Source organism: Narcine bancroftii, chromosome 14 (genome assembly GCF_036971445.1).
Source record: "Narcine bancroftii isolate sNarBan1 chromosome 14, sNarBan1.hap1, whole genome shotgun sequence".
In the NCBI taxonomy this organism is placed as follows: Eukaryota; Metazoa; Chordata; class Chondrichthyes; order Torpediniformes; family Narcinidae; genus Narcine; species Narcine bancroftii.
The window spans coordinates 38,765,403-38,782,174 of NC_091482.1; the positions used below are offsets into that span (position 1 = coordinate 38,765,403).

Here is a 16,772-nt window from a genome sequence, read left to right on the forward strand (position 1 = left end):
TGTTATTAGCCAAATGTCTCATCATCGTGGAGCCTGATCTTATTGTCAGTGTTGGTCAAGCTGCAGTAGTAATGAACATGGCTGTCCCCATACAAGAATGAATGTCGGTATCCAGGGAGGAGAAGATCCACAAATATGTGGAGCCCTCAACTGAACTTGCCATCCTTCAATTCTTGCTGAACATCGGCTGGGAGGTCAATCAGGTGAGGCATGAGCCAATCATAATTGGGTACCATGGGTTTTTAGCTCCACGCTCCTCATCTGTTTTCTAAATCAGCATGTTGAGGAACTGACGAGAGAACGATCCATTCTCGACTGGGTATTGAGTAACGGAGAAGGGTTAATTAGCAATCTTGTTGTGAGGAACCCCTTGGGCAAGAGTGACCACAATATGGTGGAATTCGTCATTAGGATGGAATGTGGACAAAGTTGATACGGATACAAAGGTTTTGAACTTGAAAAGGGGTAACTTTGATGATATGAGATGTAAATTAGCTAAAATAGATTGACAAATGGTACTTAAAGGACTAATGGTAGAAATGCAATGGCAGTTATTTAAGGATAGCTTGGAGCAAGTGCAGAAAACATACATCTCAGTTTGTAAATCGATGAGGGTAGAGCATCCGTGGCTAACAAGGGAGATACGAGAGAGTGTCAAATCCAAAGAAGGACCTTACAAATTAGCCAAAAAGAATAATCTCTGATGATTGGGAGAAATTCAGAGTTCTGCAGAGGAGAACAAAAGGATTAATTAGGAAAGGTAAAAGGGATTATGAGAGGAAGCTGGCAGGGAACATAAAAATGACTGTAAAAGCTTTTATAGATACGTTAGCACTCCGAGTCTCTCCCCTACAGGGTTGGCTGCTCTCTTCGGTTGGTGAATCTTGACTGCAGGCGAGTGCACCTTCGGACACGCCTCATTCAGCTGGAAAATGAGCTCAGTCATTTCTCGTTCGGTCGGGCATCCTGGCCAAGCTGCTTGACCTTTGGGATTCCATCCCTTTTTCAGAAGCTCATTGGTTCAGGAGTTGTACAAGTCAGTGGGCCGCAGTTGCAGCGCCATGCCGCCTTAGGGCACAGGGCACATACCACTTCAGCCGCCTCACATCATGCTTGCCTTCCTGGTTCATGAGTTGCACTCTGTTCAGAGGGTGGGCTTGTGGGGTGGGGAAAAAAGCAGACGAAAGAAGAAACTTCCAGCCAGAGGGACAGCACTTGGCTCATGAGTTGCAAGAAAATACTTGGGTTAACGGTTCAAATGTCAGGTGCAGATGTGGTTAACGAGTTGCCCACAGAAGACCATGGAGGTAAGAACATTCGGGTGAGGCAGGGATCACTAACCTCTGTCCATTGACCCAATTGCATTTTTGGTACGGGCACTCCGTACGAGTTGCCGATGGAAGCTCCAATGAGGGTCCGAGTTGCGGCGTCTTCAGTTGACCTACCGCAGGCCGTCCCACTGAAGTGAAAATTGCATTTTCTGCACAGGGGGATTGGCGGAATGTCCGGAGATTTTCGGGAACACGCTTTTTAGATGCACTTAGAGGTTTTGGAGGCGTGATGGCCACTCCTTGCAAAAACTGAGATGCCTTGAGGTAAGCTGGCAAAGAAGGCAGGCAAATGGCTCAGGATAACAGAATGGCGAGGTTTTTGAGGGAAAATGTTAAAATTGTGGACTTGGTGTGAGGAAGAAGGCCAAATCACTGAGGTCCACAGAATGGCGAGGTTACTGAAAAAAAAAAGTTAAATTCTGGATAGTGCAATGTCTGAATTACCCCCTTGACAGAGATTGGCAAGGTTTTGGGGAAGTTGGTGTGAGGTAGACGAGAAAGAAGCAAGTGTCAGAGGCGCTGGCTATCACTGCCGGACGCATGAGAAGATAAAAATAAATTAGGACATCATGAAGCAAGATTATAGCTTTTAGAAGCATTAAACAGAAAAGAAGGAGAATTAAAAAAAGAAAACCACGGATGAACATAAGAATAATGAAAATAAAACAGTGAACGACGTAATTAATGCTTTTCTATATAAAGAAGATAATGAAGGTTTCCAGCGGGAACGAACAGACCTCAACAATTACGAGAACCAATGCTGAGTGTCCCTCCACTGTACAGTGATAATACACGGAGTGTGATCTCTGGCACAGAACAACTGTATCCATCACTGAAAGAGAGTGATTGTGAAGTTGGACGAAAACTGATACGAATTGGTCGCCTCGTCCAAACCCTCTGCCTGATGAAATTTCAGGAAACATTCTACAAGTATCATACCCTTTTACATCTTCTACCACAAGACAACGCAAGACCTCATCCTCTAACTGGAAAGATGGTTAACTATAGTCCAGATAAGGGAGAAATGTATCCTACGATTGCAATGCCTAATCCAGGAGGAGGCAATCCTGTATATGTATTCAGACCACGGACAGTTAAGGATGTTAAAAAAGCTACTGAAGGAATTGTCCATCCAAAAGAAAATTTTAACCGATGGCAATGAGATTTTAATAACAAGTCACTGCCGAGTTGGAACAAGCCATAAGATCAACTTTGGGATCTGACTGATGAAATTGGCCTATATGAAGATGAAAGTAAAGGATCCTTCCATTTGTTTGGAATAACTATAATTAACACAGTTTTAAACTACTCAGGTACATCACAAAAATCTTCCATTTGGTCTAACAATCCCATAAATATCAGAATTAATAACTCTAAATTCTTTACAAAACTTCAGAAACCATCCTCATTATTAATAACTCTAAATTCTTTACAAAACTTCAGAGAGAAACCATCCTCATTATTTGGTAAAGACATCAATATATCATATATATCTGTAACTGTAAAAAGATTTGTTAATTAAGCCTTCTCTTCAATATTTGATTGTGGCAAAGTAATTTGTGACAGATGTTCATCTATTTTATATCTATCTTTCATCCGATTAGTAAAAATTCTCAAAAATTCATATAAACATTATTAATGGCTTGTGTTTTATAAGATGACCCGAATCTTCTTTTATAGCTGTAATTGTTCTCGATAATTATTCAGTCTTCAATTGCCATGCTAAAACTTTATGTGCTCCATCTCCCAACACAATATTTTTGTCGGGTTTGCCTTGAATCTTTCTCCATTTTCTATGTTTGTATTGTATTAAGTTTCAATGTTTTGTAATCCAAAATTCTTCATTTCTCATCATTTACTTGAATTTTTTCAATTTTTTTTCCATCTGTATCATTTCATTTTCCAAATGAAAAACTTCAGGCAATTATTCTTTTTTTAACCTTAACCGTATAAAATATTATTGGTCCTCTTAAATAAGCCTTCAAAGAATCCCAAACCACAAACCTCCTGGTTACAGAATGTTCATTAAGATCTTAAAAATTTATCTGTGGTCTTATAAATTCACAAAAATCTTGCCTTTTTAACAATGCAGCATTAAACCTCCATCTATAACCTATATTTTGTTCTCCTTCCAATTCAATTTGGCATAACTAATGGTGAATGATCAGACAACATCCTTGCTTGATATTGAATATTTTGAACTCTTGCAGATGAGAAGATTAAAAAACATATAAAATGAATAATCTCCAACATCAGGATATATTCTCCTCCAACTCTCTACAAGTTTCATTTCATTCACAATATGCTTCACAACTTTAACTATCTTATTTTTAACCCTGATTCCTCCTAATTTGTGCAATGTCGAATCAAAAGGTAAAATTAAAGTCTCCTCCCATAATTATTTCCCCCTTTGCATTAGCTAACTGCACAAAACATCCCATATAAATTTTCCATCAACTATATTCAGTGCATATATATTCAAACTCCAATATTCATAATAAATTTTACAATTTAGCATCACATATCACTCCACTTTAATCAATAATTATATCCAATATTTTAAATGCTAAATTTTTATTTATTAATATCGCTACTCCTCTAGCTTTAGAATTAAATGAAGATAACAATACCCTTCCTACCCATTCTCTCTTTAATTTCACATGTTCTATTTCCATTAGAGTTTCTTGTAAAAAAAAAAGCTATATCTACATTAGTTTTTTTTTAAATATGTACCTCAATAGGCTTTTTCTCTATTGGATTCTGAATTCTGTTAACATTAATACTAATAAAAGACAATTTCCCTACCATTTCACACCAAAATTAAAGCATTTGTTCATCCAGCATCCCCCTTTCTCTCCCCACAACCCTCTCTATGTAATATACTATAGCACTTAAAAAGAGAAAAAAACAAGAAGAAAAAAATTAAGGAGAAACCCCAGAGGCGCATGATGTTAAGGCATCTCTGCTCCCTTGATTGGTGCCCATGACTCCGCAGTGGTCAGCGTCATATTCCCCACTAACTCACTTGAAATACCATACCATCTCTTATAATAGTCTTAAATAAACCTTATAATCTATTAAGCTTAGATAGATCATGCACATTATAGGTTAAACCTTCCTCCCCCTTTAAGCCGAATGATTCATCAACATAAGTGCTGCTCGATGCACCAGTCCTGGAAGAGCAATCGATGTATTTGGGGCTCCAATCAGCAGGACTGGAGGTGTGATAAATATGCTCGGAGCTCCAAGCAGTGGTGCCAGAGAAACGAATAGTGGCCTGTCCCAAATCATCAGAGTGGAGCAGGGTCTGAAAGGGACAGAACCTGGTGGCTGCAGCAGCAGCTCCCCAAGGGGACAGGCTGCTACTGAAGCCTGGGGAAAAGGATCCATCCCCCCGGTGTTACACAGTGACAGACCAGTCACCACCAACAACATACCCTGGTGTTACACAGGGACAGACCCATCCCCACCAGCTGCGTACCCCAGTGTTACAGGGACAGACAATGGGGAGAGCAAATGGCACGAAACCCCACGTTAGGCACAATAGTGCCACCTGGTGTCGGAGTGAGCAAACTGGACCGACATCTGCAGTGGAAGTCTTGTCTGTACCGTGGGGTGTTGCAGTTTACTCACACTGACACCAGGTGGTGGTGTTTCCCATTTCCTCCTTCATGCAGGACCACCCCTCTCCCCCAATAGCCACCACCACCCCATACCCCAGCTGATTAAATAATTTTTATTAAACTTGGTTTAAATGAACGTGCATGATACAGACTTCCATTGTGTTGGGTCATTGACTGGAAGTTGATGTTTTTTGTGACCAGAACTAAACCGTAGGAACTATTATTATTGAGCCCTTGGGAACATCATTCCATCTAAAGCAGCTCCTTCCAAAAACGTAGCAACAACGTTGAGTGAGGAGCGGCTGTACATTCGCATGGATTCACCATTCTGGTACAACTCAACTCCTCCGGTCCCAGCAACATCCTGTCAGATCTCAGCACTCCTTCATCCATATCAATTCTGCAGTTAGGTGATCAAAAATTCACACAATACTCCCAATTTGGCATCAATGTCGTATACAGCTTCGCCATCATGTCCCAAGTCCTCTGCTCAATACTTTAATCAAGTCACTGCTAAGGCATTAAGAATGTCTGCCTCTGAAAGCACTTTCAAGGAATTGGGCGTCTGCGATCCCAAATCAGGCAAGTTAATGCAGTTGGTGTTTTCCCTCCAGAGAGGATAAGGTGACATCAACGTCAACAAGAGACATAGTTGGGGCTGCAGAGCCAGCAACTTTTAACCAGCACAGAAGCAGCAAAAACCAGAAGACGCCTGTAGAAAGTGAAGGGAGAGAAGTTTAGGGATATGTTTTTAAATATATAAGCACAGCAGTGAGTGCCTGGAATTCCTTACCAGAAGTGATGGGGAAGTCTGGAACATTACAGACATTTCAAAGACTGACGCAGGGAAATGGATGCAAGAAGAAAAAAAGGGTGTTGGAGGAAGGAAAGGGTGTGATTGTGGAGTAGGTTTGTACAGTTCAGCAGGACATGAGCCAAAGGCCCTGCACAGGGCTGTTTTCTGTTCTAGGCTTTAATCTCTGCCGCTCAAACAGTTTAAGTAACAAAGCCTGCATCACACCTCGAGTCTACTCCGTTCCACCACATATTTTACTGCAGATATTGGACCTCCATGCACCAATAGACAAAAAAAACAGTAAACATCACAGGGTAAAGGCAGCAGTTATCACAACACAGTTCCAGCACCATCAGCCCAGGGTTGAATCCAGCACTGACTACAAGAAGTTGGTGCATTCTCCCTGCATCTGCGTGGATTTCCTCTGGCGCACCAGTTTCCTCCCATTCTCCACGCTCAGTATTCATGATGCAGTAGTCAACTGGGTTTGACATTGGCTCTACCTGAGAAGCCAGAGTGGTAGTGCACAATTACTTCAGACTGGAGGCCTGTGACTAGTGGTGTGCCTCAGGGGATGACACTAAGATTGGAGACATTGTGGACAGTGAGGAAGGTTTTCAAATCTTGCAGAGGGATCTGGACCAGCTGGATAAATGAGCAGATGGAATTTAACCCGGACAAGTGTGAGGAGCTGCATTTTGGAAGGACAAACCATGAAAGGACGTACATGGTAAATGGTCGGGCACTGAGGAGTGCAGTAGAACAGAGGGCTCTGGGAATACAGCTACATAACTCCCTGAAAGTGGCGTCACAGGTGGTCAGGGTTGTAAAGAGAGCTTTTGGCATTTTCGTCTTCATAAATCAAAGTATTGTTTCATAGCTTGCAAGAAATTGGTGAGGCCAAATTTGGAGTTTCGATCACCCAACTACTTCAAAAATATACATTATCAGTAAGAAATACAAAGTGCAAGTATATTTACTAGGATGATGCCCAGACTTCAGGAACTTGGCTCCAGGGAAAGGTTAAACAGGTTAGGACTCTATTCTCTGGAGGGTAGAAGAATGAGGGAGGTATTTAAAATTATGAGAGGGATAGACAATAAATGTAGGTATGCTTTTTATCCACTAAGAGACAAACTTAGTTTAGGGTGAAATGGGAAAGTTTTGATGGAAAAAAATTAGACGACGTTTCTTCAGAAAGTGGAGCGAGCTGCCAGGTAGCGTGGTGAATGTGGGTCAATTTTAACATTTTAGAATTTGGACAAGTACATGCTTGCGAGGGGTTCGATGGGCTATGGACTGGGTGCAGGTCAGTGGCACAGGGCAGAATAATAGTTCAGCACAGACTAAGGGCCCATTCATTTCTCTGCTGTAGTTTTTTAAGGTTCTATGGAGGATTTGGGCAGCACAGGTTCAAGGTGTGGAAGGGCCTGTTATTGTACTGCAGGTATAAAGTTAAAGATTTAATACATAGACGAATCTATTGGCTCCACCTCATGTTTGTCTCTTTTCAAACTAAGGATTTTTAAATGTTGTATTGATAGGACCGTAATGCACAGAACTCCCCACCCAATTCTGATTGGAGACCCTGGTTTGGATCCTCCAGACAGTATTCAGATAGATTCACAAAAGGGGGTGGAAGATGTGTGCTCATGTATGTGAGTATCACACTGGATCCGACTGAAGACAGACACCCACCATGTACGAGACATGCAGCGGGGCTAGCAAAAATTTTACAAAAGGTGGCACACAGTGATGGGACATGCCCTGACTGTATTAACAACACATCGTATTGTAGCATTTGTGAGCTCGACAGCGTTTACAATGACGTCGCTGAGGCAGACAAGACTGGAAAAGATTTTGAATGCTCCAAATATTACGTTTACCCATGAAGGCATTAACATGGCAGACAATATGGGAGAGGGAGAGCCACACTGTTGTGAAAAGAGGGTACTAAGGGATATTAAAATAAGACCTGATTTATAGACTACACCTATGAGAGAACCAAATGAAACCTTATTTACAGATGGTTGTTGTTACAGAAACCCCACGGATGGATTAAAAGCCGCCTATGCGGTAGTACGGAAAACTACAGAAGGATTTGAAGAAATTATTACAGGGACAGTAAGAGGGAAGGAGTCAGCACAACTGGCTGAACTACAGGGAATGATAGCAGCATTCGAATGGGCAGAAGGAAAGGAGGTAAATATATATATATATATACACACATATATACATACATATATATATACACATATATATATACATATATATATACACATATATATATATACATATATATATACACATATATATATACATATATATACACACAGATTCGGCATATGTGGTAGGGACAATACAGGTTGAGCTTAGTCAATGGATTAGAAGTGGGTTTTTAACAGCAGCAAGGACCCCAATTAAACACGAGAAGGATGTTAGGAAATTGGCTGAGGCCCTCCTGAAACCAGGGCAGTAGCAGTCATTAAATGTAAGGGGAAATCAGGAAGTGGATACGGCCGCAAAAAGAGCAGCAGGGTACGGACCTCAGTTTATTATGATGCAGGCAGAGAGAACGGCACATGACTTATTGCCACCTTGTGAGGTAGGAGTAATAATTCAGGAACAGGCGAAGGCATCACCCCAGGAAATGATGGTATGGAAAGAAAGGGGGGCAACCGAAGATCAGGGACTGTGGAGATCAATGGACGGTAGGCCAGTATTACCATCTGGACTCATGAAACCCCTACTGGAGGAGGCGCATGGGTTAACCCACTGTGGGAAGAAACAGATGATAAGGTATTTGATACATTGGTGGCATCACTTCCTGCCGGCGATGGTGGAGAATCATATCAGAGAGTGTAAGGTATGTATGAAATATAATGTCAAGGCGACTGTGAAACCTCACGAAGGACAGTTTCCGTTGCCTAAGTTACCAGGGCAGGAAATTGTAATTGATTACACGGACATGATAGAGAGGGCAAGGGGATATCGATACCTCTTAGTAGCAGTAGATTTGTACACAGGTTGGCCGGAAGCAATCCCTGCCAAAAGAGAAGATGCAAAGACGGTAATTAAGTTCCTAATCAACCAGTATATTCCTATACACGGATTTCCTTGGAAGATTAGGTCAGATAATGGGAGACATTTTAAGAGTAAAGATTTACAGGAGGTAGAAGCGATGTTTGGGTTAAAACATGCCTTTGGAATGGTATCATCCACAATCCCAAGGGAAAGTGGAGAGAATGAACCAAACAATAAAAGGTAAGATCGGGAAAGTGCAGGCACGGACCAAATTAAATTGGGTGGATGCGCTGCCCCTGGCATTGATGTCAATAAGGAGTTCAGTAAGTTCTGTGACAGGATTTACTCCGTATGAACTAAAAACTATTTACTTCAATTATATTGTTTTCGGGAAATATTAATGCAATTAAGTAACAGCCACAGTATGTAGAAAAGTTGGCTGATTATAGTATATGCAGAATACAAAGAGAGAAAATACTTTCATGCCCAAGGTTACACTGCTAATTGTAAAGCACAAGACCAGAGAGAAAACATCAAAAACACACATGGGAGTAACAGGATAGCAGATAGGAGAAGTTAGACAGGATGTGGTTGGAGGAACCATAGGGACAGTGATTTATTCTGAAACAGGCCAGTGACAGGAAGATAAGTGTATTGCAAGGATAAGTGATAAGAGTACCATGACTGAGAATGTCAGAGACAAATAAAATGGATAAACTAATTTAGTAGGAATGATAAGTCATAAGGATACACGGGAGGTGTTGATTAGAACAGAAGACTATGGCCAGACGAGAACAAAGAAATAATTAGAAATATCTGGGGTATGAATTGACTTCTGATCAAAACAACAGGACGTTCTGGCCTTGGGGATTAAGATAGGAGGTCTACACCATAGAAAATTGCAGAGCAGGAAATTGCTTGAGATAAATCTTATGCAAGGAGTCTATCAAAGAAAGCCAACTCTTGGTCAATGTAACAATGTTGATCTATATAAACAGAAGAGACTGGACAGTAGGAGTCAGTCTTGGGGAATAGCTCACCGAGCAGGTGACCTATGAAACTAACGACTGAACCAGAGCTTTATTAAGCTTTATTCTCGTAATATGTAATAAACTGATTGTGAAACCGAATACCTTCTCCTATCACTTCATTCAACGAGCACGCTGGACTCAGACGACACATAGACCAAATTGAGGGTAGGGTAAAGCCAGAGTCCGACAATTCACAAGCAACATTTCAGGCTTGAACCCCAGGGAGAGTATCGGCACTATATAAAGTTCACCGCTTAACCTGCTGAGCTTCTCCAGCATTTGCATCCTTACAGAATTTGTTGACTTACTATGTTTGAACAGAGAAGAATTGACATCAGGACATTTCACCCCTTAACTGTTGATCCACACAGACAAAAACTTTAAATGTGGGTTTACAGAACAGTAACAGGTCATAAACCTTGACCACACCAATTCACCTTCACTTCCCACATTGTGAAGGGCAAGAGAAAACACTTGTGAGAGATAATGGAATATGGGAAGTTAGTCAATTGCTAAATAGGAATGAATTAGGATGGGGTGAAGGGATAATGGAATAAGGGAAGTCAAGCAAGTGCTAAATAGGAATGAATTATGATGGGTTGAATAAGGGTGGAGAAAGAATGGAGTGTGAGGAAGGGTTAAGCAAGTATAATAGAATAGGGGTCATAGCAAGTAGATAGATTTAGCAAGTCCTGGGGGTTGAGATTTATGAATAAGAACAAAGACATGACATTTCCTGGTAAACAAGTATACACAGAAAGGCACACAAAGGCAGAATTACCCAATGCCAAACCAATCCAGGAGGCAAAAGAATGTTAAGGGGGGAGGTACCTCTATACTGAAATAGAATGTATAAAAAGTTGGGTAAGCGCCAGTATGTGTGTGTATTCCCAGGGTAAGGGGAAGCACCCAACTTTGCACTGTTGTAAAATAAATGTTCTTTGTTCTCAATTTTTGTCTTGAGTGAAATCTGTGAAGGCACCTCTGCTTCTCACAACTTGGGGACTCGTCCAGGATCACACTCCCTCCACTGACAGAGCACTTGACCACGGGGGTAGGTGCACCCCGGCTGATTCAACTGGACTCCCAGACGACGGGTAGCTGGTCAGTGGACGAAGCGAGTGATATCCAAGAAGAGGCATTGAGAACAAACGATGGGAGGACATTAAGGAAGCGCGCTAGGAATAGCTACTGGATTCCGGTAAGAGGAATTGAACTTTCCTGCCAATATGGGAGGAGGAAGTAGCAAGAGAAGAAGTCCTAAAGAAGGACGGGAGGATAAAATACTGAAACATAGTCCGTTAGGACTAATGTTATCCAATTGGAGTGCGGGAAAAACCTGTGGGAAGGATAAGCAGACCATGGTCAGGTATTGTCAGGAATGGGTTAAGAATCCGATAAAAGGGAGTTCAGTTTATTGGCCAAAGTTCGGATCCAACGATGACTGGGTGTGTCAGGCATTGAACATCTGGCTCTACCAAAATCAAGGAGACAATACCGGGAGTAGGGAATATGCAGACTGTTGGCTTAGTGAATTGTTTAATCAGATGATACTGGACGAGAAGAAATTTTGAGGTTATCCGAGGTTAAATACTTAGGTCATTTGGTTAGTCAAGGAATTAGGAAGATAAGTCCAGAGAGAATACGCGGTCATGCTGAAGAACTTAGGAAATTCCTTGGTTTGGTGGGATACTGTAGGATTAGGATTGAGAATTATTCCAGCCTGGTCAAATTTCTTTATGATAAACTTGCGACTCTAGGGGGTGAAACTGTTGTCTGGGCGGAGGGGGAGATTAAAGATTTTGATATGGTGAAACAGCGTCTTACTAATGCCCCAGTTTTGGCCTTACCCGACCTAAATAAGCCATTTTACCTATTTTCTTTTCTTTGGCTTGGCTTCGCGGACGAAGATTTATGGAGGGGGTAAAAAGTCCACGTCAGCTGCAGGCTCGTTTGTGGCTGACAAGTCCGATGCGGGACAGGCAGACACGATTGCAGCGGTTGCAGGGGAAAATTGGTTGGTTGGGGTTGGGTGTTGGGTTTTTCCTCCTTTGCCTTTTGTCAGTGAGGTAGGCTCTGCGGTCTTCTTCAAAGGAGGTTGCTGCCCGCCAAATATACCAATGCGAAAGACGGTGTGGCCATGGGAGTATTAACACAAGACCGAGGAGGCTTTAGACAACCAGTTGCCTTTCTATCAAAGATTTTAAATCCTGTTTGTCGTGGTTGGCCAGAATGTGTGCAAGCAATTGCGGCCACTGCCATTCTAGTAGAGGAAGGATGCAAAATTACATTTGGTGCCCCGATGACAGTTCACACCCCTCACACAGTCCGCACCATTCTTTTACAACGTGCTGGAAGGTGGCTTACCGATTCCAGAATTTTAAAGTATGAAGCAATTCTTATGGATAGGGATGATTTGACAATGATTACAAATAAAGATCAGAATCCAGCCGCCTTCTTGGTTTCTCCAGATTCTGATACTGTCTCCAAGGATTTAGAGCATTTATGCTTAGAAGTGATAGATTTACAGACAAAAATGTAGAGATGATTTAAGCGATGGATCTTCCCGCTGCATTGATGGTATTCGTTACAGCAGGTATAGTGTAGGGAATGAAGGAGTTGTGATTGAGGCCGGTCGTCTTCCCGGTCATTGGTTGGCCCAATCCTGTGAATTGTATGCCCTCTGTAGAGCTCTCCGGGGTCTAAAGGGAAAGGTGGGCACAATCTATACTGACTCCAAGTATGCTTTTGGTGTAGTACACACACCTTCAGAAAGATTTGGAAAGAGCGTGGAATGATAACTGGGAAAGGACAAAAGTTGATCCATGAGAACTTAATTGTTCAATCCTTAGATGCTCTTATGTTACCTTAGGAGACAGCTGTAGTTCATGTACGAGGCCATCAAATTATTGACTGTCCTGAAGCCCAGGGTAACAGATGAGCAGATGAAGCTGCCAAACAGGCTGCATTAACAAAAATAAGAGATGCAGCTGTTACTCCCCATCCCTCATGAGATTCAAAAGACTCCCATCTTCTCACAGGAGGAGGAGATTTATATGAAAGACTAGGGAATGCGTCAAACTGCAGATGGGTTATGATGGACGGCAGAGGGACGTCAAGTCCTGAATAAAGCCTTGGCTCGTCAGATTATTGATCAGCTCCACCAGCATACACACTGGGGAACACAGGCACTTGTTAACGCCTTTGTATGGTCCTTTAATTTTTCTGGAATATACACCTTAGCCAAACAGAGTACTCAGGGATGTTCAATTTGTCAGTGAGTGAATAAGAAAGTAATGCGCTATGTAATGCCTGGGGGGGGGGGGGGGGTCGCGATATAGCCGTACGCCCGTTTCAACGAGTACAGGTTGACCTCATGTAATTACCCAAGATAGGGGTCTATAAATATCTCCTAGCAATGATGGATCATTTTACTCGTTGGGTTGAGGCTTTCCCAACCCCTAATGATCGTGCTAACACCGTTATTCGGATATTACCTGAGGCTATTATTCCACGTTACGGTATTGTGCAAACTATTGATTCAAATTGAGGTATATTTTTACCTCTCAGGTACTCTAGGGGGTGTGTAAAATCTTGGGAATAGATTGGCAGTTACATACCTCATGGCACCCCCAGAGTTCAGGCCGAGTCGAGCAGATGAATCAGACCCTGAAAAACCAACTCACTCGACTTCATTAGGAAACTGGCCTCTCCTGGATTAAATGCTTACCCTTAGCTTTAATCAGGATCCGCACAGCTCCCCGTAAGGACCTTGCGGTCTCACCATATGAGATGATGTTCGGTCTTCCTTACATGGGATTCCACACCGATTCCCCTACCCCTGAGGCGAATGACCAATATATATCTAAATATTTACAGGGACTTTCCACTTCTTTATATGACTTAAAACAGAAGGGTTTATTAGCTCAAAACCCACCCCTGGACTATCCCATTCATTCCATTAAAGCTGGTGCTTGGGTATATGTAAAAGCGTGGCAAGACCATAAACTAGAACCTATATGGGACGGTCCTTATTGTGTACTTCTGATTACAGACACTGCAGTACGAACAAAAGAAAAGGGATGGACTCACGTATAACACATTAAGCGTGCTAATCCACAGACTAAGGACGTTGATAATATCCCCTCCACCTGGCATGCAGTTTCGCATCCTTCTGGTCTGAAAGTTACGCTCCGCCGACAAAAATTGTTGTAATGTTATTTTTATTATTTGCAGTATTGTTTTCCTGCTGGTTCCCAATTTTTGGGAAACCATCCAATTGTACACAATGTATCAAGTCCTCCTGGAATAGGGGCAGCAGAGGTGATAGTTACTTTGAAGAATTGACAAGTTTACCTTTAGAATGCAGACAGGGCACGGGTATAGAGTGTATTCATAGTGGGGTATCTTATTTATTATGGTTTAATTTAGGATCCCAACATGGACCAGGGAAGCAGAACTGTCCTAGGGGAGTGGATTGGGTTTGCGTCCCAGCCTCTACGGGTATTAAAAAGACAAGTACCAAAAATATGGTACAAAGAAGATGGTGGGAGAATTATAAGCAAAATATTAGTCAGGGCTATACCTGGAGTAGGAATATATGCTAATGCCCACAGACAAGCTGCTACTCAACGGTTAGGTTACAATAAATGGGTAGATTTAAGTCAACGAACAGCTGACTTGCTGGGGTTGAAGGAAGAATTGTTGGATTGGCGGAGGGCCAACTAAAGATGGTACCTGGCCCTGGCAAGGTGAGCCTTTGGATATATGGGAACTTCTACACTTTAATGCTACAACGAATGAAATTGAACGCCCGCCCCCCCACCCCCCCAAACTTGGCATCTTGTAAATCACCCACTGGGTCACGAATGCGTTCGGAAGGCTGAAGGCCGTCACTATAAGGGGGATTCCAGTTGTAAACGGCTTAAGCTGCTCAAGAATACTACAGCTGTTTGGCATCCTGCAACCCCTACCTGGTATTTCTCTATGGAAAAAGATTCGGATTGTGTGCTTTATGAGAGTATCAATGACACCAGTGACATATGGAATTGTTCAGGTGAAAATCCTTACTGGGGCATCCCCTCGCTTTGGCAGATCTGGAACCAGACTATCCCACATGGATATGCCCCAGAGGGTTTATATTGGATTTGTGGAAATATGGCTTATACCTTTTTAGAACCTGATTGGAGCGGCACTTCTTGTATTGGAATAATTCAACCTCAATTTGTCTTACTGCCTTTGCATGCCGACCATCACCTTTCCACCAAGCTATATATGCGCCTAATCCCAAAATCTCCTCAGGATACTTGTCCAAAGAGATGTGAGAGATAATAGAATATAGGAAGAAAAGCTAGTATGAATGAAATAAGGAATACTAGACTAGATTAGAGGAAGTTAAGTAAGTGCTGAGTAGGGATGAATTCCGATAAGAGTGTGAGGAAGGGTTACACAAGTATAATAGAATAAGGGTCTTATAGTGATGGACAGAATTAGCAAGTACTGTAGAATTAGTAAGTCCTGGGGGATGAGATGTGTGAATAAGGACAAAGCCAGATTCATGAATAAGGACAATGACATGATGGGACCCAGACAGGATACCCCATGGTCTTTCAAGTTTACAGAAACTGCACATAGGCAGACAAGAATTACCAAATGTCAAACCAATCCAGGAGGCAGAAGAATGTTAGGGGGGTGAGGGTACCTCTACACTGAAATGAACTGTATAAAAGTTGGGTGAGCCCAGTATGTGTGTGTATTCCCATGGTAAGGGAAAGCACCCAACTTTGCACTGTTGTACAATAAATGTTCTTTGTTCTCAATTTTTGTCTCGAGCAAAATCTGTGAAGGTACTTCTGTTTCTCACAAATGGGGATTCGTCCGGGATCCCACTCCCTCCAATGACAGAGTGCCCGACGACGGGGGTAGGTGCACCCCGACTGATTCAGCTGGACTCCCAGACAACGGGTGACTGGTCAGTGGACGAAGCGAGTGATATCCGAGAAGAGGCATTGAGAACAAATGTCGGGAGAACGTTAAGGCTAGGAATAGCTACTGGATCCCGGTAAGAGGAATTTTATTTACCTGCTAGTATGGGAGGAGTAAGTAGCAAGGGAAACAATCCTAAAGAAGGACTGGAAGATCAGATACCTAAACATAGTCCATTAGGATTAATGTTATCTGATTGGGGTGCGGGGAAAACCCATGGAAAAGATAAACAGACCATGGTCAGGTATTGCTATCAGGAATGGGTTAAGAATCCGATAAAAGGGAGTTCGGTATATTGGCCAAAGTTCGGATCCGACAAGGACTGGATGTGTCAGGCATTGAACATTTGGCTCTACCAAAATCAAGGAGGTAATACCGAGAGCAGAGAATATGCAGCCTGTTGGCTCAGTGGATCGTTTGATCAAATGATTTTGAGCGAAAAGGAATGCAAGAACAAGAAGGATGAGGAACCTTCTGCCCCTGAAATACAAGGATGGGATGTGTTACATTCCCTTCCTCCACCTTATGTTCCCCCTGTGCCGGCTCCTATCTTCCCCCTCTCACCGACGCTTTACCCTTCTTTACCTTCCCCTCCTCCTCCACAGTTAGGATATTACTAGAGTCTGTTATTCCGCGTTATGGCATTATTCAAACCATTGACTCAGATCGATGTACACATTTTACCTCTCAGGTACTCCAGGGTGTGTGTAAAATCCTGGGAATAGATTGGCAGTTACATACCCCATGGCACCCCCAGAGTTCAGGCTGAGTGGAGCAGATGAATCAGACCCTGAAAAATCAACTCACTCGACTTCATGAGGAAACTGGGCTCTCCTGGATTAAATGCTTACCCTTAGCTTTAATTAGGACATGCACAGCTCCTCATAAGGACCTTGCTGTCTCACCATATGAAATGATGTTTGGTCTTCCATACATGGGATTCCACACTGATACCCCTAGCCTTGAGGCTAATGACCAGTAC

General features: G+C 42.4%; 1 long non-coding RNA gene across 1 annotated transcript; it reads left to right on the forward strand.

Moving 5' to 3' along the window:
- Positions 1-7,779: 7,779 nt before the first annotated feature.
- Positions 7,780-13,902, forward strand: LOC138749499 (uncharacterized). Its single transcript, XR_011348702.1, has 3 exons — positions 7,780-7,952; positions 10,770-11,006; positions 13,860-13,902. It is a non-coding gene; the product is annotated as an uncharacterized lncRNA (long non-coding RNA).
- Positions 13,903-16,772: the final 2,870 nt, after the last annotated feature.